At 41.7% G+C, this 22,695-nt stretch overlaps 1 long non-coding RNA gene across 1 annotated transcript; it reads right to left on the bottom strand.

The window, feature by feature from the left end:
- Positions 1–9,881: 9,881 nt before the first annotated feature.
- On the bottom strand, positions 9,882–22,652 carry LOC106500210 (uncharacterized). Its single transcript, XR_001295351.2, has 4 exons — positions 22,318–22,652; positions 17,074–17,367; positions 12,895–12,980; positions 9,882–10,388 (listed from the first exon to the last, which is right to left on the bottom strand). It is a non-coding gene; the product is annotated as an uncharacterized lncRNA (long non-coding RNA).
- Positions 22,653–22,695: the final 43 nt, after the last annotated feature.

The following is a 22,695-nucleotide window of genomic DNA, read 5'->3' as shown; positions in this document are numbered from 1 at the left end:
CTGCTCTTTGTTTACAACCATTTGTTGCTCTTCTATCTTCGGGTTAGGCAATAAGCAGTTCTTGCCTCGCAGGGTGTTCTGTGCCGAGCCTAACGCCAAGGGGGCTGTGATATTTAACAGTAATGATAGTACCCGCTCTTCTGCGGTACCTGGGAACTACCTGTCCTTGGCGACGTCTTCTCCAAGGTCCGCAGCAGCCCCGTTCAGATGAGCGTTATGGTCTCAGCTTTAGATACCCTGCAACTGCATGGGCTTGCTGAAAGTCACGTAGCAGCTAATGGCAAAGCTAAAATTAGAAGCTGTGTCTTCCTCACACCAAGTATAATCCTTATTCCCTGAGACCATGCATTCTTAAAGGGTGATTAATATGATGTTTGGATGAGGACATTGAGAAAGACATCTTATTTACAGAAAGCTTCCTAGCGGAGTTTTCAAGAGAACAGTGATCCAGAGAGAGTGCAGTATGTGTACTGTTAATGTAAAGGGACACTGTTATTTGTATTGTGCCGCTGAATTCCATTAAGTTTTTTATTCACCTTGTTCTCAGGACAAATGCTTTTTCATTTGAAACCATCTACCAGTCGGAACCTATCAGTATATCACTGTTTCGTTTTTTATGCCTGAAAAGAAACAGGCTGCTGCTGAATCCTAAAGATACAGTGCTTAAAGTGCTATTGACTCAATAAGAATAAACAGAGTAAGACAATATGGGCCAGCTTCTCAGTTAACAGCTCCAAACAGTGTCTCTTGTTTGCGCATGCGAAGAGGTGAAGAGGTCGTTGCACTGCTGACTATCCCAGCTTCTGTGAACAGAAGTGGTGTTTGAACTTACAAAGGCAGATATGCTCAGTAATATGCATGTGTACAGGAGTTTAGCCTCTTTTATGCTAAGGCCTCTTTACACTGCTGGTTCTTCTTTAAGCTTTCCAAGTATATCCATTCTCCTAATTTTTATTAGGCAGTTGATCAAATATGTGAAGGCCAGAGTTGTTGTTTGTGCGTTCTGCAGCCAAAGGCCTTTTCTGAAACCCAGGGTGTTCCACCTTTCACTGACACTTGAAAGTCATATCAGCAAAACACGGAAGAAGGAAGGTTCTTGTCTGTGGAAAAGAGCATGAGTTGAATAATGCCTGGTTATAGATCTTGGACCACTGGATTGGGGGTGGGGGTGCAGGGGTTAGCTCATATATGTCCCCTCCTCAGGTCTCAAGTCCTTTGGTAAAGGTCTAATAGTAAACCACTTCCTACTCTGTATTAAGATTAATGTTTAAACAGCCATTGTCCTATAAATCTCTCTCAGAGGCTTTTCTCAGAACAAATAGTTAGCAAGAGGACAAGGCATCTATTTGAAAATGACAGGAATCCTGATCTATTTATTAAGCAGGTAACCACTCTCTCTTGAAATGTCAGTTTGACTCTTCATCTTCCTCTAGATTACAGTTATGAATGCATTGCGACAGAAAATGTTACCTCCTATATTTATTTACAAGGAGAAAGAGTCATTGAGATTAATTGCTCAATTGAATATGCAATGTGGTAAACAGTTATTTAGAAATGATTGTTTGTGTTTAATTATGACATACAGGATAAGTTTAACAGTAATAAATTTTTCATTGGGTTGTAAATGCAAATGCAAGCATTGAAATACATCCGCGAAATGCATAAATCATGGGCCAGATTCTCTACACTAGTCTTCCTACAGTGTAACTCTCTCGATCCTTGTTTATGCTAGTATAAGAAATTAACTTGTGGTTGGTAGCAGATATGGAACTGCAAGTTGATTTAAGCCTGGGTCTTTCCAGAAAAGCATCCATCGGTTTAGATCTCTGTCCTGTCTTCCCTCTTGTTTACAAACCAGCCTTGAAATCAGTTAACTTGGGGCAATTTTTCCCTTCCAGCTCCTGAGGCCAGGTTTGCTCTGTGACACTGGTCTTGGGCAGATCAGTGGGGTTGTCTCTGGCCAGCACCAACAAGAAGGTTGCTCCTGGTGTCCCAGCTGCTATGATAGTGTTGTGAATGCCCTTTGCAAGGATGCTGTAGGATTAGAGCTGCCAGGTAGGTCTCAGCATCACAAGGACCACTAGCCTGTGAAGAGATTTGGCTGGGCGATCTGAGCAGTTTGCAGCTCCTCCCTGTACGGGAGAGGACGCAGCCCATGGGGATTCTCTTGCAGTACTTCCTGCCTCCAGCTCCCCATCTTTGACCCCCTGTAGCTGTTTCAGATTTCCGCACAGAAACTTGTAGTGCTCTTAGGTGAGCTGGAAAATAACATGCTCTGCAAATGGGCCAGCCTGAGCCCTATAACAAATGATTCTTCCTTGCAGAAGCAGCAAGGGACTCTCCCTGAAAATAAAAATGACAACTTGTCCTTGCAGAAGCAGCTGTGGACTCGCCCTGAAAGTAAAAATGACAACCTGTTTTCCACTGACTCATCCCAGCATGCTGGATAATCCTGCTGGTACCATGTGATCTTCATTCTCCAGGCATCCGTAAAGTAGATGTGCATAACCGTAAAGTGTCAACTCATTGAGAGAGGATTAGCCCAGTGCTGGTGCTGGGAAAGGCCTCTGCGTTGTTTGACAGCCGTGGTTAGGATTACTGCGTGCTCTCACATGCGCGTTCTCTGTGCGCGTGGTGAAGGAGTCTGCAGACCCAACATGTGCTAGGCAGCATGTTTCTCCCTTCTGTCAATATGGCATATGAAAAGGTGTTAATAAATGTACCACAGAGAGTGGCTTAGCAAACAAAGTACTTGGTTTTGCTTATTTTTTCTTCTCCATAAAAAAAAGAGTTCTTTACACTGAGCAGTGGCTTTAATTAGCAGCAAGGGATTAACTCCCTCTTACACTTTGGGCTCAGTAAGAGAGGATAAAGGACTAAGGACTTGAACCAATTCTTAGTAGATTCCCAATAAAATAGAAAACCTTTTTTTTTTTTTCATGAAACTGACTTTTCAACCAGTTTAGCTGGTCTTAATGGTTTGTCAAATTCTAATGATTCTAAGCATACAACGAAACCCAACATGTTTCCAATAATCATTCTTTATTGGATGATTTTCCCACCTTTTCTCTCCTGTTTTTCTCTTGTCCTCATCCCTCCTTCCTCCGATGTGCACACACACACACACAGCCCTTGGCTATAGAAGAAAATGAAAAATAAATGTGTAGGACAAAAAAGGTTAAGCAAGAGAAGATGAGCCAGAAAACAAAATAAAAGGGAGGGTAGGGATAGAGAGAGGAAATCTAATCAAAATGGAGAATTTCCATGGCAAAAACGTTTCCTTTTTTCCCACACAAAAAAGTGTGATTGGGGGCAGGGAGGTAGAATATTGTCTTGATCTAGTCTACTCATTTGAGGAAAGAAGATGTATTTCCCCGCTATTAAAACCTGGCATGACAACAAAAGACAAGTATTTTTGTTTCTGTATTACTGAAGCTAATCTCTCATGGGGCAAAACCTATCACTTTCTGAGTTTCATAGTGTTTAATTTTGTATTAGGGAAGGAACAAACTGTTTCCTTGTTGTACAGTTGCACATTCAGGCTTTCTATATGCTTAAAGGCAAGTGCTCGTTTTCTTAGCAATCACTTATGCCATTGAGTGATGACATTTTTCCATTTTGCTGTCTATAAAGCTGGACAGAACGTTACATTTCTGATGAAAATTTTCTTTGCCAGCTATCTTTTTGAACAAAAAGTGGAAGAGATTTTCAACAAAAAAAAGGACGTTCTTTTCATTTATTCCTCTTGGATGCCATGTTCTCCTGCTGGTGTAGGTTTATTTTATATTGGTTTAATCACTGAATTATTGCAAAAATATGCTTGGAAAAAATGAAATGTGATGCAATCCAATTCAGTTCACTGTGAATACACATCTTAGAAAGAAAGCGTTTGCTGCCAGTCAGCAGAAGGCATTCTTTGCAATGCAATCCAAACTATTTACGCACACGATTACGACAAAAGATTTTTATTACTTACTGAAAGATTTCTATTACTGGCTGTATTTCAGGAAAAGCGTTTAGAGTTGTCTTTAATTAGAAGTCGATAATTACTGTTGAAAGACAGCCTGTTTTTAAAGGCTTTCAGTATTCTTGGGGAAAAGTTGCTCATTATTTTGGGGGGGAGGGGGGATTCCCTTTCTTAATTAACTGGCCTGAGTCATTTTATATATGTGTAAATATTCTTATACTCCACATGGACTAAAATAATTATGAAGCACTGGTGGTAAAGTAGCTTTTAAATACTTTTCCTGGTGAGTCACAGACGGTCTTCTGCAGTCCCAACGGTAGCGAGCAGAGGTCTCTCTGCAGGGAGACACTTTGAGGGTGGTGCACCTCAGCCTTTGCTGCTCAAAGGCTTGCTAACATTTATTTAAGAGAAAAACATTCAGGACCACATTGTCTTTTTTTGTCTTTCTTGTACATGGCCTACTTCTTATTAAGTCTTCTGATTTCTCTGCAGTAGACATCCAAATGTGGAAAACCATTTTCTAACCAGAGCAATATATTCTTGTCAATAAGTCATGGTTGTGTCTAATGGTTCAAATGCTATAATTGAGGCATGTTTTAAAGGAAGTTAAGTAGCTTTATGTACATTGATTTTCCATTTATATGATAGGTGTGGTGTAACATACTGACTAACCTTGTTTTAAAATATACTTCTAATGTGTTACAACAGATGTCAGTTGGACTGTGGACTTCAAGGACCTGTGTCCAGGTCAGGAGTATCCTTGTGTTGGATTCCAAGATGATGACCCATTATTGGATGTTACACAGAAAAGAAATCTGCCTGGATTAGGCGACAGGTCAAAGATTGTCAGAACACTTACCGTAATGTAGCTGAAAGCTGGAATCCCTTGAAGATGTGTTAGCTGTATCACAGAGCGGGATTTCAAGGCAATACGTGAACATAACAGGTCTCAAGGCGGTATTTCAAGGGAGCAGGAGTGGGGTGCGGGGGCCGGCGTTACGCAGGAGCAGTCTTAAAATAGAGCGCTTAGAAAGGGCCAACCCCAGGCTCAAGGATACGTTTAAGTGCTACTGACCCTGTCGTCAAACCTTAAGATGAAATATCTCCCCAGACGGGTTCTGTTTATGTTTTCAGACTATTTTAATAGCGATATTGGCCTGAGTTCTGCCTGTGATTTACAGCCTCCATCACAAAGGATATCCTCCAGTAACTTGCAGGAGGGCCACTCTTTGCACAGGGAGGGCCTGTGGGGCTGCAGAACTGCGGATGTTTCCCTGCAGCCATTTTATTGACCTTGGGTTATGGTGCCCCAACTGTGAAACAGTAAAGGAGTCGCTTAACCTTCAAACGTGTAGCCACCAAACACCTTGTGCTGAGAGAAGGGGGGGGAGGAAAAAAGTGGGTAAACTGCATGTGGATGTTTACATTTCTGTGTATTTTGGCTCCACTTAGTTGTCATATGTCCCATTGTTGTTCTCAGAGAGTTAGGCATATATACCTTTATTCTGATTAATAAGATGTAAGAGGACATATACGGCTATTAGGATGCAATGGATCAATTCTGGTTAAAGCTAACTCACTAAAGAAGAAATCGTACATAGCAAGAAGCAATTTGGAGATAGGAGTGTTAAGCCAGAGGTGCTACTGTTCAAACATTTTCCAGAACTCCACCTTTAGATTATTCCTTGTTCTCTCCTAGTGTCCTGGTTGAAGGACACCTTTAAAATGAGGGATGAGCCATAATGAGAAAAGAGATGAAAATTAATCAAAGATGACACTAGAAATGATGTGAAAAATAATTTCTTTGGCATAGTATTCAGATGTGAGGGAGTGTATATATATGTGTATATTTATATGCACACACATATACAAAAACTGTCATTGCTCATCACTTGTAACACTTGTGAAGGACTATACAAGGTGAAAACTAATAACCTCCAAGTGAAGGTGGGGAGTGACCTTTACTTAAGGCTTTGGAGTGAGATTCAGAAATCATGGACTCACTTCTTGTCTCTCTTTCTCAATTTTCCTTTGTGATTTCAGGTAAAATCTTGGGGATCTGTTTTGGCAAGGCTCTGAGTCGTGACAGTTAACCTGTTAACCTCTGTGAGATTAGTCCGATGCTGAAATACCCTGCTCAGCTGCACCCTGGCTCTTTATTTCCTTTTCTCTGAAGTGAAGATAGCAGGTTTTCCTTTTCCCCACAGGTTTTGCTCTCAGCAGTGCCTTTGCACTGTTCCAGATTTCAAACTAGCCTTTTACAGCCCCGAACATCACAGATGACAGCACCAGATCCTTTTCCAGGTTCAAACAGCAAAGCTTTCTCCTTAAAAAACTGACTAACTTCATGAGACACACTGAAGATGTGCTGGGGAAAGGGAAAGGAAGAATGAGGGAAATGAAATGTTATCATCATCATTTTGTCTGATAAGGAACCAGGAGAGAGAGAGAAGTCACTGAGCTGTGCCTGCAAACACCGACTGAAGATCAGTCCTTGGGTTTACAACACACAGGGGCAATTAAGTTTTACACAGTGCCTAGTGTTTTGTACTAAAATTGAGTGTCACCCTGAGATCTGTAGGAGTCCAAAGCGAGTCACATTCTGCTGTAATGTGAGAATGCTGAATGCTCATCAGCAGTGGAAGGATATTTATATTTCCCTGGTGAAGTACCTGCCAAACTCCATGTTCTGAAAATCGTTTGCAGCTGCCTGCTAGATAGCCTGGTGGTTTAGCTGCTTCAGTGCCAAGAGATATGCTGAAGCAGGCAGTGATGGATAGAGGTCACATTTTTTCCTCTGGTCAGCAATAGTTAGGCTTTTGTGCAGGAGGCAATGTGCAGTTACTTGCAAATGCCCCCCTATTTTCTTGTAGAGTGGCACACCGGTCTCCAGAGGGAGGATGGATTAGGATGAATGCTAATGGCGCATGGTCACATACTGTGTCCATACCTGCAGATGAGCTACAAACACAGACATTTTGCCTTCCTTTGTTTTGGGTTATCTGTGTTGTCATGAGAAATGCTTTAACATGCACAGCTCTGAAAGCTACCAGATTGCAAATGAATGTTTTCTGCTTACTTCTAGGATGCAGTATGAGGGTGACCAGACAGCCTGTCCTCAGCTCGCCCTCCCAGTACGGTTCCAGCCCTGACTCAACAAGCAGGAGGATCTGTGAGCTCTGATTGAGCAAGGAGGCATTACCCTGCAGCTGGCATTTTGCATGCTGCATGTTCAAAGAAGGTAAAGAAATGTCCTTTTCAAAACCTGGTAAATGTCTCTAAACCTATCAGTCATACTCTCCTTAATGTTGTGGAGGAACAGGAGGTGACAGCTGGTATACTAGCGAGACCAATATATCAGCACACAGGCCTGGGTGTAGTGTATGAGGCTTCTACACAGAGGAAGGCAATAAACAGCTCTCCATTTCCAGTGTTACGTTGGTTCAGCTCCTTCCACTTTGGGAGCAAAACAATTACCAAAATTGCAGTTCTTTATATAATTTGGCATCTTTTGTTTAGGATCCTTGTTCAAAGTCCCTTGGAGTCTTCCCACTGATCCCCACAGAGTTTGGGCCAGGCCTTGTATCAGCAGACAAACATAATAAACAAGGATGCTAGAATCCAGTTTTCACTTAATGTTTTCTTACCAGCAGACTGTTATAACAATGCTGTGTGGTGATATGTTTATAGTGCCAGATTTCTCTAAACAAACACTGCATTATATTCCATAAACAAGCTTACTGAACTTTTTTTAACTAGAAGCATATAATATATAGGTTCTAACTTGTTTAATGAAGCATGATAATTGAATGATAATAACTGTTCTTTGAAAGTTCTGAAAAGAGATGGAAATCTGTTAGAATCAATGTATTGTCTACAGGGAAGTACTCCATCTCTGAAAGAAGCTGGTGACTTGTTATTCTATGAAATGAGAAAATATTGCTATTTATGACGCACATTTATAAAACTTATACTCTACTTTTAAAGAGTTGGCTTAAGGGCATTTACTACAATCCACATTTATCAAACAGTGCACATGTAACTGCATTACAAAACCAACTTCAATTAAAAACAGATCTGAGAAGTAATGTAGCATGTAGACACTAAAGCTCTAGCAGAAGGAATGTGTACCTGGTTAGAGAATCAAATGCTACTCTTAAAACCTGGATTGGTGGTATTTTAGCCTCTAATATAATTGAATTCCCATAAAGCCTACTGGAATGAATCCTGGTAAGGAAGATGATGGCTGACAGTGGTGGCTTTTATGAACACTCTCAGCCTATTGTTACAATATTGGTATTACAGTGTTAGTCTGTGTAACCTGAGCAAGCATTAAATTAGGTGCCCCTTCTATAGGAGAGGAAGGCAGTGGGATGTTTCCCAACCATGTGCAACAGTGCAGGAACAAGAGCTCTTTTTTGCAAAACACAGCTTTTCCCAGAGTAAAATGGGATTCTGAAGCAGTTTGACAGAGGTGAGGTGTTTACATCTGAGCTTAGGTTTGGATCCAGTGTTCTTCTATAGACACTTTTTAACTTGTTCCAGTATCATGTATTGGATTCATTAAAAATTCCTGTTCTGGAACAGCTTTATCAGTGACTTTGCAGAATTTGGACTGCTTATGAATGAACAGCAGCATGTGGGCAACTAAGCAAGAACATGTATTTTTTTATAAGCATTGAGAATAGATCTATATCTTAATAAGAAATCAGTGTTCGAGTCACAAGGTGGAACAGAACAATGGTTATCTTAAGTCACATGGGGGAAAAAAATAACAGTAACCACTGAGATATAATTTAGGAATTTGCTGCAGTCAGAGATGTTGTATCTTAGGAACTCATCATTATGATATGTTATGGCATCAAAATCCACTTTAAGTTCTAATATATCCAGTTGACTTCTGTGAAGAGAAGAGTGAAATGAAAATGTTGTAATGGATTAGAGAAAGCTAAACAAGCCATTGCCTTTCAGTGCGAGCCTGTGACATGTCAGAACTGGCAAAATATTTCACTGTGCAAGTTATCAGAAATGAGTAAGCTGTATGCGGTGTAAAGTTTGATCTTGATTGATTGTGTATGCTTAGAGCTAAGTCAGGTCAATCCAAACCACTATATTAAAAAAGCACTGATTTGACAAGAATTGCATAGATTGCTAACATGCTGGAAACTATTTTCACTAGTTTACTAAAAGAAATATCTCAGTCCTGCCAAAACATATTAAAGGAAAAATGAGTCATGACTAAGAGAAATTAAAAGAAAAATCCCTTGCAGGAGGTGAATGACAGAATCTTGACAACGACTCATACTTGTTCTATTTATAGGCATCAGGAATGAAGCAAGAGACAGCAAACAGCTGGTTGTGCAAACCTGGGGGAAGTCTCTTCCACGTCAGGTGAGCTCTCAAGGCTTTGCTCTTAGACATGTTCTTGCTTCTTGTTAGTAACACATGAAACCCATGCAACTCCTTGATGCAGGCTGTCATAGAGATCAAAATGCAAGTGTGTGCAGAAAAACTGAAAAGATGGGGGAACAGTGGTGTGAATCTAGGCTTTGGTTTGGGAGTCTCCTAAGCTGGGAAAGCTGATTATGAAAAACATCCCTGTCCGCATCCCCAGTTCTTATATTCTTTTCTTAAGGGGCCAAGGCATTATTGCAGTGTGGAAGATGTTATAAAATAATAGCTGTTTGGAGACTAGATACTGATGAAAACATACAGCTCCATGGGACACTTCAGAGACTCTCTGGCAGTTACTGTTCCCCCTTTGTAGTCTCTTAAATTTCATTTATAGGTAATATTTGGACACCTCTCCTCCCACTTACTGTGCTGGATGTTCATTCCAGTGATAGCTAATGTCTCTGGTTGTGATTTCTGTGTGGAGATGAGACACGGGCGATCAGAAAGCCAGACACCCTGCTAATCTTCCACCTGTCTCTTTAATCTGGAAACAAAGTCCCACAAATTCTGTTATGGTGGGAGAGGTACGGTTTGAAAGTTTCCTCCATGTCAAGGCTTAGACACAGAGCAGCTCGGTGTTGTGCAGGGTGTTGCTTCATCCAGCAGCTGCTCTGTCCTTGGCGCCCATGGGAACCACACCTCTGCAGCCCAGTTTGACACTGCTGTTCCCGGGGGTCTCCCCCTTCCTGCTTTAGCTGACTTGAGAAGCAAGCAGATAGTTCCCACGCTGGCTCTGCCTCTTCTTCTACAACTGCTTGGCGCCAACTTGCAGAATTACTTAAGAACCCCAAGGTCACCCCTGCTTCTCTGTACACTGTCCCATTAAGTAGGTAGCAAAACTGTTGAGCTTTCTCCTTCACAGGTAGATTTGCTGGAGGTTTTTTTGCTTTTATTGATTGAGTCAGAGGCATCTGTGGCAAAATAATCTGCCTTTTAATGTTTGTTGAATTTGTAGGAGCTGTAACTGCTGTAGAAAAATCACAGCTGCTTATACATGCTTACAGAGAGAGAGAGATAAAAAATAGCAAAACTCTTGAGACAAGTCAGTGAGATTTGATTTACTTGGACAGGGACCAGGGTTCCCCGCCCCCCCCCCCCCCGAAATATATGGGAAAGTGTCAGAGAATCGTTTCATGGTTCAGTTAGAATTCTATTTTGTACAAATACTTCTTGTCATGCGGCATACAAAATAATTTCTTAGAGCAACTCCCTCTCTTTGGAAAGGCAGGAGATAGCCACAGTCTTATGCTTTAAATAACCTCCACTGAGACACTTTTCTTACTTATGTGCTACAGATCTCTGAAATGGAACAGATGGTGTCCAATCTTGCAGCATTATCTATCTACATACACTCATCTTAAGTGGGTTTAAGCGAGACTTTTTTTTTTTTTTCCATGCCAAACAAAAAAAGGGGGAAGGAAAAAAACAAAACATTAAAGCCAGATGCTGGTAATAGAGCAGAAGTGAGAGAGCCCTAAAAATGCCACTTAAGACATTTGCAGAGCTTCACTGAATGGAAATTTTCACCATCACAGCAAAATTCCCCACAAATGAGTTATGGGAAAAAGATGAAATGCAAAGGGCTGCTCATTTAAAGAAGCATAACAGCTTCAGGGTACAGGCACTGCATGTGTGGCAGGAAAGGAAGCAGGCAGTTAATGTGGCAGGGAACCTTTACAAAGAGACTTAATGGTCCAGGCGCTGAACTCCCACCATGTTCAGTTTCAGCCAGTGGTCTCCTGGACATTGCTGTGACTGAGGAAGAGAAGCTGTCCCCAGTTCAGTAATCTCTATTAGAGCTATCTCTGTACCAGTACTTCCACAAAGGACACATTAGGATCATGAAATGGAAGTCAAGTTTCCAAGCCAACAGAGAGAGTTCATGGGTTCTGCCAGCCAGCAAATGTTAGAGCAGCCTTGCCGCTGCTCTACGTTGCACTGAGGCCTGACTGAGGCTCAGCGTTGCCCATTCTGTAAGGTTTAGGTGTATCAAAAGGAGCAATAACATCAACCCTGTTCATTTCTCTAGTGCTGTTATGATTAGATCTGCTCAGGATGTTTCTAGTTATTGGAGAGGCGATTTCTACTAGGATTTGGCATCACTGAGGTGGGCGTTTTTTGTGATTCTCGTTCACCACAGTTTTGACTGTGCTTTTCCCCTTGGGTGGTGATTTGGTTTCCTTTCTCACCTGCTCTCTTAATCTTTGTCTCCTGCTTCCTCTTCCCTTTCACTGCACTGAGCTCCTCCTCATGCACACACTCAGCTGTCCCTTCTTCTCTACCCCCTGCTCTGAAATCTCTGATTCACTATAAAGTTTGCTGGTTCCCCCTCTATATATGTGCTATTCCTTCTCCTGTATATTTTGCTGGGTTAGATCATACATTCCTCCACAGATGATATGTCTGCTGCTCTGAGTTTGTAGAATACCTAGTAAAAAGAGGACCCATGCTCAAAGGCTCCTACTATAAAAATAGTATTAAAATTTCATCAGAAATATCTTCAAAAACAGTCTCTGCAATAGAGTCTAATATCTTACATGTTAAACTCCTGTCTAATGGAAAAATTTCATTTTGATAATATATATTAACCTTTCATTGTTAAGTTCAGAGGGGAATTTAATAAGGTTTGTGTTTTGTTCTAACCATAATTAGTTAATTGAAGATTTTCCGGTATGGTTTACCAGTTACTAAGTTTTTGAAAAGAAGCTCACCATCTCCATTCTGTACCCAGCTTTTTCCCAATTAGCTGCTAATTTAGCTTCCCGCTTTACAGATTCGCCCAAAGTGCAGTCTTCTAAAGAACTAAGAATATTTACCAGACACCTTTCTAGATACCTTGCTCTCAGCAGTTCAAAATAGGCATTTTTGTAGCACCCTGCTTTTGGCCATATTAGACAGACTTCAGAAGAGAAAGTTAGTGGGCTTTTCTGTGTTTTGGCTTTTTTTGAAGTGGTAGGATTTTAATGATATATCCATGCAATAGCAGTGCATGTTAATGCGTCACACAACATCTGCATGGCACTGCATTCTTCCTGCATGCGCACCCGACTCTGCATTTCTGTCAGCCCCAGTTTTCTACCAGGGGCTTGAATTACCCAGAAATAGTATCCCCAACATTTTTTTTTTCTTTTTTAGAAAAAGTCCAATCCCAGTCTCTGCATTCCAGTGTTAAAAAACAGATGGCTTTCCCGATGCTGGGGAGTCAGGACCGGAAACCTCTCTGGAGGATCTGAGCCACCTCACTCGCAGGTGAGTAGCTGTGTTGACAGTCACGGGGGGATGACCTGTGTCCCAGCCTGAACTAGTATGAAAGAGAGTTGCTATCTCCAAATTAAAAAGTGACTTGGGGCAGTGAATAGAGCACTAAACTGGGAGATAAGTGCAGCCAGCCACCCGGGCTATCCCAGGGCCCTCGTTTTCCAGCTATCGAGATCACAGCCTGACTCAGGTTTGCCGTGGCCCATTCACCATACCTGCTCACACCTCATCGACTCCGGGCATATGTTACAGGTTACTCAGGAAAGACAGGCGAAGGCAGAAGCACTGCAATATTCAGGGCCTGTAGACAACAGAATTAAAGTAGCCTGAGACTACTGAGATAAGGGAAACATTAATCAATACCATTTACATCAGAAAAGGGGCAAAAAACACCAGTGGATGCCCTTACCTTCCTTTTCCTATGTAAATTGATAGAGGTGGTGTGAGGGGGGAGAACAAGAACTTGGAGGATGTTTGCAGAACAACCTCAAGTCCTTTTCTTGAAGTCGTTCTGCTGAGTTGGAAGTGTTTTAATAAATCAGTTGTACAGAAACGTTGCTAAACAAATAGCTAAATCTTCGAGATATAGAGCTCTCGGCACTTGATTGACCTGCAGGTTTGAAAACTTCTTCCTGGGTGACAGTTAACAGCAGATACCTGCTGCTATCAAACAGGCACATCTTTGGCAGTTGTAAGCCTGAAAAAAGCATCAAACTCCATGGAAACCTGAATTTACAGATGCTCATTTCTTCCTTACAGTTTGGAAGTAACAAATAAGAAAAAGGAGAGACAGCATCCAGCCAAATACAGATGAAGAGAACAGGGAGCGATTTCTTTCTAGGAGAGTTTATAGGAGAACTCACTGGGAAAGAGTTTTCCTTTATTTAAAAAAGGAGATTTTAAGTGAAGAATGGAGTCTAATTTTTTTTTCATTCCTTGGCTATGGACAATTGTAAAATATATATAATGTACCTTATGAAAGGCAATTTCTCTGTACATGTACTGAGCCCAGTCCAGCAGGGCTAAGTACCTTGCTTTTCTTCTTCTCAGTAAAGACTAAGCAGTACAGCAAAAACACCAGACTTTGGCACCAGTAACAAAGAACTACAGAGAAATGGACATACCTTCACCTGATGCAAATCAGCAGCACTTTGCTGGTTTGAAAAGTATTACATCCATCTCTTGTAGAAGGCATCTATACTAAAACAGTTTCCCTGTGCTGCTGAACACAGAACTGCAGTGAATAAGGAAAGCAATGTTAAGTGGTAATTACCATGGCCATGGTTCTCCCTGGCATAATCTCCAGATTCATCCTGTGCCAGGCTGCTGCTGCTCATTTAAAGAACAAATGCAGGCACAGACAGGATAGAGCCCTGTAACTGAGGCTAGAGGAGCGCTTCTGATGTTTAGTTAATGAATCTCAAACTAGCTTCCAAAGCAGCTTCCAAAAATGACAAAGGGTGAAATCCGCAGAGGATGGAACAACCTCATGAACTCAAATGTTTTCAAATAGCCTTCTTTCCTCAGTGACAGCAAAAAACATCCTCATTTTTAGAAAACTTGATTAACGTGAATTAGCTAGAGGTATCTTTTCCTGATGAGAATAAATTTGAAGTAACTATAAATACTTTCAAGTCTTCAGGAAAAGACAAGGATGTGAAGTTTCCTGAATGTCTCTAACATGCAAAGGAGTTTGAAAAAGGCCTTTTCATTCTTTGAAGTTCTTTCCCTTTATCAAATCAAGGAGAATTTAGAATGAATTGCTATATCTCTAATCTCTACTTTGTGAATTTATTATTTTCTTGTCTGAGAACTTAAATTATTTCTTTTTTTGAGGTGGCTGCAAACATAACTAAAAGGTGTAGATTAAAGATTGAAATATAAAGTTAAACTGCACAGGAGGAACAAACTTCTAGTAATTTTCTATAGGAAAAGCACTTATATTGTATTTCTAGCTGTAAAATCTGCCTTTTCCTTTTTAGCCTTCATGAAAGCAGTGCCAGGCAACACTGAGGGCAGAACCCAGCCAAGCTCCTGCTGCCACCCACCAGTGCCCGGCCAGCGCAGCAAACCCACTGCACGCTCCAGGTCCTTTCCTGCCATGGGTTCGTACCTCTGTGACCTGCGGTAAGTCTTTTATCTCCTTGTGTCTCAGTTATTGGGCACAGTACCTGTAACTGAAGGATAAATGGGGACAAAAGGACCTCCTTGTTGATGGAGGGAAAACATGCAATGGTTTAGTGATGGGTTCGGAGTGAGAAACTATGCTCTGTCCAGCTCACTCTGCATTTGTCCATGTCCACTCACAGGCAGCTCTGGCATTTCTGCTGTTTTTCTTTCTTTTGGATCCTTTGTGGCTTTTAATAGGATATGATGGGCTCTGTTTGGCAAACCCAGGAAGGAACTTCTTCCCATGAAGCAATCAAAGATCTTAGACCTGTTTGTAGTCCCAAGGATTTTGCTGGCATGACTCATGATCTGAAATTCTTTGTTGGGTTGGAGTCTCATTAAGAACAACATCCATATGAGGTCTGTAGGACTGGTAGTAAGCATGGGGCCCACAAGAAAGTTCTTGTGGAGCTTAAAACATTAAGAAATCCAAATTCAGAAGGAGTTGAGGTACAGTCACCCTTTTTACCCCAAGTTTTTGATCCCTCATTAAAAAGCCAAATGAAGCAGCACATTGCATGCAGCCCAAATGCTGTGGCGTGCTCTACACATCTCCAATACAGTGCCATGGTTAGTGGCACTGGGAGCAGCAGAGCACACAAGCACCCTGATGCATCTTGTTTCAGACCAAGTGATTGAAAGCTCAGATTCCTATCTTGCCACTTCGAACTCCCAATATGCCCTGACCCCCCAAAGTAGTTGGAAATCAAATGAGATGGAGACCCTGAAGGTCGAGGAGGCTTCTCACGAGAGGTGGGAGACATTAATGGAAGAAGTAAAAGGTGCTGTTTTGTCTTGTTCAGGCACTGTGCTGGCATTTGTTCAAGCTCCCCCTGGGTGACCTTGAACAAATCATTTAATGCCTCTTTCTTTTAGTTCCCTGATTCTAAAATTGGGGATAATCATTTCTCTCTCCAGCTGCCTCTTGCTGCATCTGTTTAGATTGCAAGCCTCTCCGGGTAGACAGTGTCTCTCCCCATACATACACAGGATGTCTACCACACTAGAACAACGATTTCAGAAGAGCCTCCAGGCACTTGGGTGATACTAACATTAAATAGTAATAACTCTCTGCCACCATCACCCTCCTCAGTCCCCGGCTTCTTCATCTTAAACTTCTCTGTTTTGCCACATTGCTGGAAACCCAAAGCACAACCATGCAAAATCCACACAAAAAATACCTATTTTTTTTAAGCTACATTTTAAAGGTACATGGTTGCTGCAGTAATACAATAACGATGCATTTGGTGTGTGAAGTTTAGATTATTATAACAGGCATCTACAGCTGCTTCTGGCAAGAAAGTAGTTCACAGGGCTTATTAAAGCCAGCAGGATATGCTTTTTTTTTTTTTAATGGAGATGAAGAAATGTATAGAAGTGGTTAGAGGTACAGCCAGTTCATTGTAGATTGAGTTGGACAAATTGGTGGGAGGTTGTTTTTTTTGTTGTTTTGGGGTTTGGGGTTTTTTTGAGAACCCTGGTAAGAATTATACAGGAGACTAAATAATGTAAGAACTTCTAGGTCTAATGTGTTAAATTTTAAACCACATTTATAATATTGCAAGAGTCTAATGTGTGGAATGACAAATAGAGAATACTCAAGCATATTGTTTTGGTAATTAGCCTGACTAGCTGAAGCGTGTCTTTGAAGCATGTTTTGCAACACCAAATAGCAAAAAAGCTGTAATTCATCTATCAGGTGGTAAAGGAATGGACAAGCTTATGAGACTCAGAAGGGAACAATGGGGAACTGATGCTGTTGGAACTCACCCAGTAGATAATTTGGCCTGCTGTTTCAGCAAGACAAAGTTTCTCAAGAGCACCAAGCAAAAATTTCCAATTAATTTGTTCACTGGAGAAGAATGTAGAGCCAAGGTGTCAGTTTGATTTGAATGCATGAATAGTTTCTGTCAAAATTTAAAAGTTTAAAAATATAGCATTTTCTATGGATGTTTTTCTATTAGAAAAGTGAAGAGTGACAGTCTGGCTGGGTGTACCACTGCATTCACAATAACACTCTTCCAAGAGGTGCAGCTTGAGATAAATCAGTGCTAGCCAACGTCAGTGAGAGCAAGGCTGGTATTAGTCCTGGTGGGACTGAGAGTGCTGTGAGACTATCATTTTCTGTAGAGGACATCAGATGAATTATGTTTGGGAAAGATCTGAGGGTGCTGTGGGAAATAGGACCTTGAGATGGCCCTAAAGGCTTGAAAGAAACAGCTCACCATTTCTCCTGTGCTGATGAGAAAAATGCTAGCACTGGGGGGGCAGAGATCCTCATGAGACATCCAGGAAGCCAGATTCTGTCATCTCACTGTCACTGGTGGTGGTCCAAAGCCCACCAACTGCAGAAGTCACACAGTTTCTGGAGGCTTTGGGCTGGACCCTTTGGTCGGGACCTGGTCTGCACAGAGCCCAACGGGGATCTACTTGGAGCAGGAGCTTGCTGAGACTGTCTTTCCAAGTAAGGCACCAGCTGAGACAATTACTGTTGGCAGGACATAACTGTATCTGAAGGGCTGTGGGGAGAAGCAGATCAAAGTTGGTTTATGAGCACAGTACTAAGGGCTACCAGAACTTAGAAAAATAATATTACATCTCAAGCCAGCTAAATTTTGTCCAAAAAAGACCTACTGTAATGAATTTAAAATGAATTTAAACAAGATCAAAACAAATTTTAAACCATTGGGAAGAACATGTGCAATCACAGCACTTGGACAGCCAGATGTCACAATCTAATAATTTAATATAGTCTTAATTAGGTTTTGGTGAGGTTTTTTTATAAAGCAATCTGTCCTTCACTGCTCAGAAAGCTCCTTTGTACAAGCTGCGTCATTGTTATAATGAGCCATACCTGCAGCTCCCTGTCAGCTCCTTGCTCAAGTGACTTTAACAAAGTTTCATGAATGCAGCAGCCAAAAACTTTCTTGTCCATACTAATTCTAAACCAGTGAGCAGAACATGATTTATTTAAAATAGTGCTTAGAAATAGACATCATCTTAAACAGGTTACTGGGACACTGGGCCTGAGCATTTAGAAATATTTGGAAAAGAAGTTCAGGGCCCAGCAGTAAAAAAGGATCTGATAAGAACCAAGACTCCAGTGGGCATCAGTTTAATGCCATGAGAATAAGAGAATTTGTAAAACTGGATCAGAAAAGCTATCCCAGCATCCTGTCTGCGACAGCAGTCAATTGCAGGTGTTTGGAGAAGAATATATTTATATAAAAGGGAAAGCAAGGGGTGGTAGTTTCCCTTCAGAGTTTTCCAGAAACCTCCAGCTAAAAGACTTCCTGAGGTGAAGGTGATGCAGCTGCATGGCCAAAGAGGCACCCTGCCAAGTCAGCGTGTCGCTGCTCTTGCGGTTCTCACCAGTCAGCAGAAACAAGCAGTGCTGAAATAAACAGCATACACAAGCCATCCACATTATGGGGAAAGCTAAAACAGGCAATCGTACTGAAAATACATGGTGTTCTCGATCCCTGCAAGTGCAGGACAGGCTGTTCCCATGTTAGTATTTGCTTGTCTCCGACAAATGCTGCCTGCTGATAAGTTGTTTGTTGGCTCTGTAAAATGTAGCACCAGTAACTGGTGACTGCAAACAAAGCACTACCTCTCTGGATTTCCTTGAGACTTAGTGAGGCTTTCATCCCCTTGGGAGCCAGAATCCATCTCTGGCAACTGCATTTGAGCTTCAAAACTGGATTTTTGGAGCATGATTCATTGCATTATTAATGCCAGTGTGCAAAACTAGGTTCATAACACTGCAAATTCTTTTGATGATTTGTAATCCTGATTATCTAATACTAACTCAGTCTACCACAGAACCAAGAACAAGTCTGGAAGAGTTTAGTTAAGATTCCTACCCAGAAAAACTGATCTTCTTTGAAATCCCGCTAGTCACCCTGTTTACCATGAGGCCTGCACAAAGGAATACTGCTTGAACCAGAAAAGGGAGTTGGATAGGCATTTCTGAAAAGGAGCTTTCTTTTCAGACTTGAAGCCTACCTTCATTTTGTTAAGCTCCAGAGCTGCCCAGGAAAGAAAAAGCTGCAAGGTAAAGCTCCTAAGAAAATAGTCAACTATCTGTAATTAGTAGTGCTAGCCAAAAAAGTAGAAATGCCTCTTTTTATGCAGTTGTACAGTTTCAACAGCAATAAATCATTGCTGCAGGAGGGTGCTTGGAATGGTGGTGACCTGTCACCAAAAGTAAATGACAGTGACTTTAAAAAAAAATACAGAAAAGGAGTGAAAAGTAAACAATAAGGTTTTGTAGGGGAGGAATAATGCTATAATGTTCTTGGGTGGAGGGTGTTAGTCTCACCATGCTAATCCCCATGTAGCTCATTGATTCTTGAGATAACTATTTTCACAGTGACTCCTCCGTTCCCCAGGACTGTGTCATGGGTGAGAAAACAGTCCTGGGGAGCTGCTGGTGTGTCTGCACATGGGGTGGGAGGAGGCAGCAAAAGGGGGTTTTCCCCATCCAGTTAGGCTGTTTTTTCCTCAAGCCATCTAGTAATGCCAGGAAGGAAGGTTTGCTCTCTTTCAGCCTTTGAGCAAACATGCCCCCATCAGCCTTTGGCCAGGAACCCTTCACCTGCATGTACTTTGTTGTGGTGCAGGTTTGGGCACCTGGTTGTGGGCAGGGTGGGGTCAAGGTGTTGGAGTCTGAAAATGAGTGAAGAGCTCAGGTTTGACAACCTAGGAAGAAGAAACTGCCAGCAGGAGACAGTGTCTTATGCATGCTTTGGAGATGTCACTCCAAACTGATGGCTGCAGTTAGGGTTCAGATAAGTTTACACAACTGGCATGGGAAAAAAGGATTTGAAAAACTGAGTTTGTTGCTAGATCTTAAACAGCTTATGGTGCTCATGTGGCTGGCAGAGCACAGGAACTTCTGGTTAGTTTTGGTACAAGAACAGCTACCCTAGTTTTGGATTAGATTTAAGAGTAAGGTTGGGGCTGGGATTGAGCTTTCCAAAAGAAAGGCTAAAGAGTCTGAGTAATTTTTTCTCTTTTCTAAGTACACATGCATTTTGAGCAATCCTGTCTGCTTCTCTCCTTGCCTAGAAGTGGTAGTGAAGTGCATCTGTTTAGGAAGCCAGGAATCAGGAAAGAGAGAGAGAGGTCAGACATGCTGTCATGACTTACATTTTGAAATCACATACAATAGCTCATTTCCAAGTGGCTTTCAGATCATCAGCATCAATGCAATGCAATTTGATGTAACAAGTAATAAACATGATTTATTCCCTATTTTATCTGCTGTGTGACCTTTTATGGATGTCCCATGCCTTCATTAAAACATGTACTGTGTTCAAATTGTCCAGCATGATTAGAATGAAAATCATTTTAAAAAGAAAAATGTAAATGCTCATTAGAAAGAGCCAAAGTAATAGAGCCTATATATCAGCCAGTTGTACAGGCAAGAATACATCATGATTCATGCTGATACATTTGCTCTGGTCCTTACCAGCACTGCAGCCTGCTCTGCATGCCTTAAAGCAGACACAAAGCTGTAGCCCTGTCTGCAAGTTGTGCAGGCAAGGAGGCCGCGCTGCCCTGAGTGAGCTGTACTTACGGAGCAGTAGCACTTGGCACTTCCACGGCACTTTTCAGCCAGAGAGCTCAAAGTGCTTTACAAAAGTTATTCAAGCAAACTTCATCAAAATATCCCTGTGAGGCAGCAGTAATAGTAATACTTAGCACTTCTGGAGTACATTTTCATCTTTTAAGTGTTTTGCAAATATTAATTAAACCTCACAGCATCCTTCTTAGATGAGTAGGTAGTAATATTCCCTCATATAGAACAGTTTGCTTAATATTTAAGGATAGTTTTGAGTTTATGCAGCGGTGAGGGTGATAGGTGCTTGCGCTTCAATTCCTTCTTTGACCTTCCGGCTTTGTGCGACTTTGAAAACACCCCCTGCCCTTCATTTCCCTGCGGTAAATATTGCTGCGAGGCCTTTGCCTCACTCTGCCTAGGCCTGCGCTGCTGCGGTCCCCAGGCCTTGGCACCCGCAGAGTGCAGGGGGGCTGCGGGGCTGGGGTGGGGGCGAGACACCCCTCGAGGGCTCACCGCCCCAGCTGCCACAGGGATGGGTCCTCTCGCATCCAGGCTCTGGGGATCAATGGTGCTCTGCTTCTGGCACAACACCTGCTGCAGGCAGGGCCAAACCTGGAGGAATTTGGGTCCCACCTAGTATGGCAGTTCCTGCAGCTGAAAATCAGCTGTTTGATGCCTCAGAAATATCTTATGGAAGCGTGGGCCAGAGAAGTCAGCAAAGGGTTGCCATGGCTTTAGTGGGGCTAGGATTTCATGTAGAAATGGCTTTTGTGGATTCTTGCAACAGGCACTTTTCAACAGAGTGTAGTAAACCTTGCTCTATATGGCCAGATTTTTTTTTTAATCTCCATAGTTGATGAAGAAATTTACATTTATTTGCATTTTAAAACAGGTCAAGGAATTATATGCGTATTTTCTACCCTATGGCTTAAAAGCCCTTATCTACATTTTTTCTGTGCTTGTTCTAAAAGTGTGATGGTCTTGGCAATTGATTACTTTAATTTCCTCAGGCAGGCATTCCTTATACTGCACCACTCACATCTTTATGAAATAAGATGTTTCATGCACTAAAATGACTCTGGTACAATGAGCAAGATATTATTTCTAAAGGAGCCCTACATTTCTGCTTAGGTAAAAGGGCATCCAGGGTAATCATTCAAAATAAAAGAAAATAAATCATTGAGAATTCAGTGCCTTGTCTTATAGAATATGCTCCTGAGCACTGATGATCAAGTGTTTAAAAAAAACATGAGCTGGGCTTCAAAAAATAATGATGAGATTTCCTTAATTGTGTGAATTAAAAGAAACCGACCCATGGTTCTGTGAGCACCAGAATAACTGAGGCCTGATTTCCATGGACTTGTGTCTTTGGTAGCTTATAAATGCTGATGGGCGCTTTCCACATTTTTTTTTTCCTCTCTCCCCCCCTCCCTCTCTCTCCCCCTCTTTGTATGTAGTCTTCCTGGTGCCTAATGCTATTAGAGTTGCAATTTTTATTTCAGTCTGTTTAATTGTAGATTTGTCATTTCTCTTTGGCTACTGATTTTCATGCCCCTCAGAGAGACGTAATTATCTCTGAAGCTTCTCTCAAATGCAGTTGAAGTTGGAATATTTGTTGAAAAAGGACATCAGGAAAATATAGACAGACATGCAAACACACATACCACACATGTACAACATGACTAAGTCATGTTTTCTTCAGTAGTCAGACAAAAATAATGAAAGGGGTTGTTTTTATGATATTAGGGTGTCCCAGGCCTTGTTTCAAGGTTTTCATCATAGAATTGAAGCTAGAAATATACCTTTTCTTGAAAAATTATATCAAATTCTCACACTAACATATGCATGTAGCAACTTATGTAGAGACATCAAATATAATAGGATGTATGAAATTACTCACTTGTACTGGTAACTCTGAATTTCCCACTGGTGCTGGTTTTGCATCCGTTCAGCAGCAAGTCTGGACCATACCTGCACATGCAGGAGCAGCACAGCATGCCATGCTCCCCTGCTGCCAGCCGATCACAGGTCCTCTGAGCCGCTACCATCCCATGCAACATCAGAGCAGCTTCGCAGTAAATAGCACCGGGACCAAGGGGGAGAAGCAAGAAATCCAACTTCACTTCACCAGGATTGTTTCTTTTTTGCATCCAGCGATCCCACGTGCAGTCTGAACCTCTCCTCTGGACACCAGGCATTTACTGCAGAGGACTTGCAGTTAGTTCTCAAAGAATCTGTTTACTAATGAAATCAGAAAAGGGAGAAAAACCTTTTATTT

This window comes from Apteryx mantelli, chromosome 22 (genome assembly GCF_036417845.1).
Source record: "Apteryx mantelli isolate bAptMan1 chromosome 22, bAptMan1.hap1, whole genome shotgun sequence".
NCBI classification, from domain to species: Eukaryota; Metazoa; Chordata; class Aves; order Apterygiformes; family Apterygidae; genus Apteryx; species Apteryx mantelli.
The sequence above is the reverse complement of the archived record's forward strand: the minus strand, read 5'-3'. Positions and strand labels throughout refer to the sequence as shown.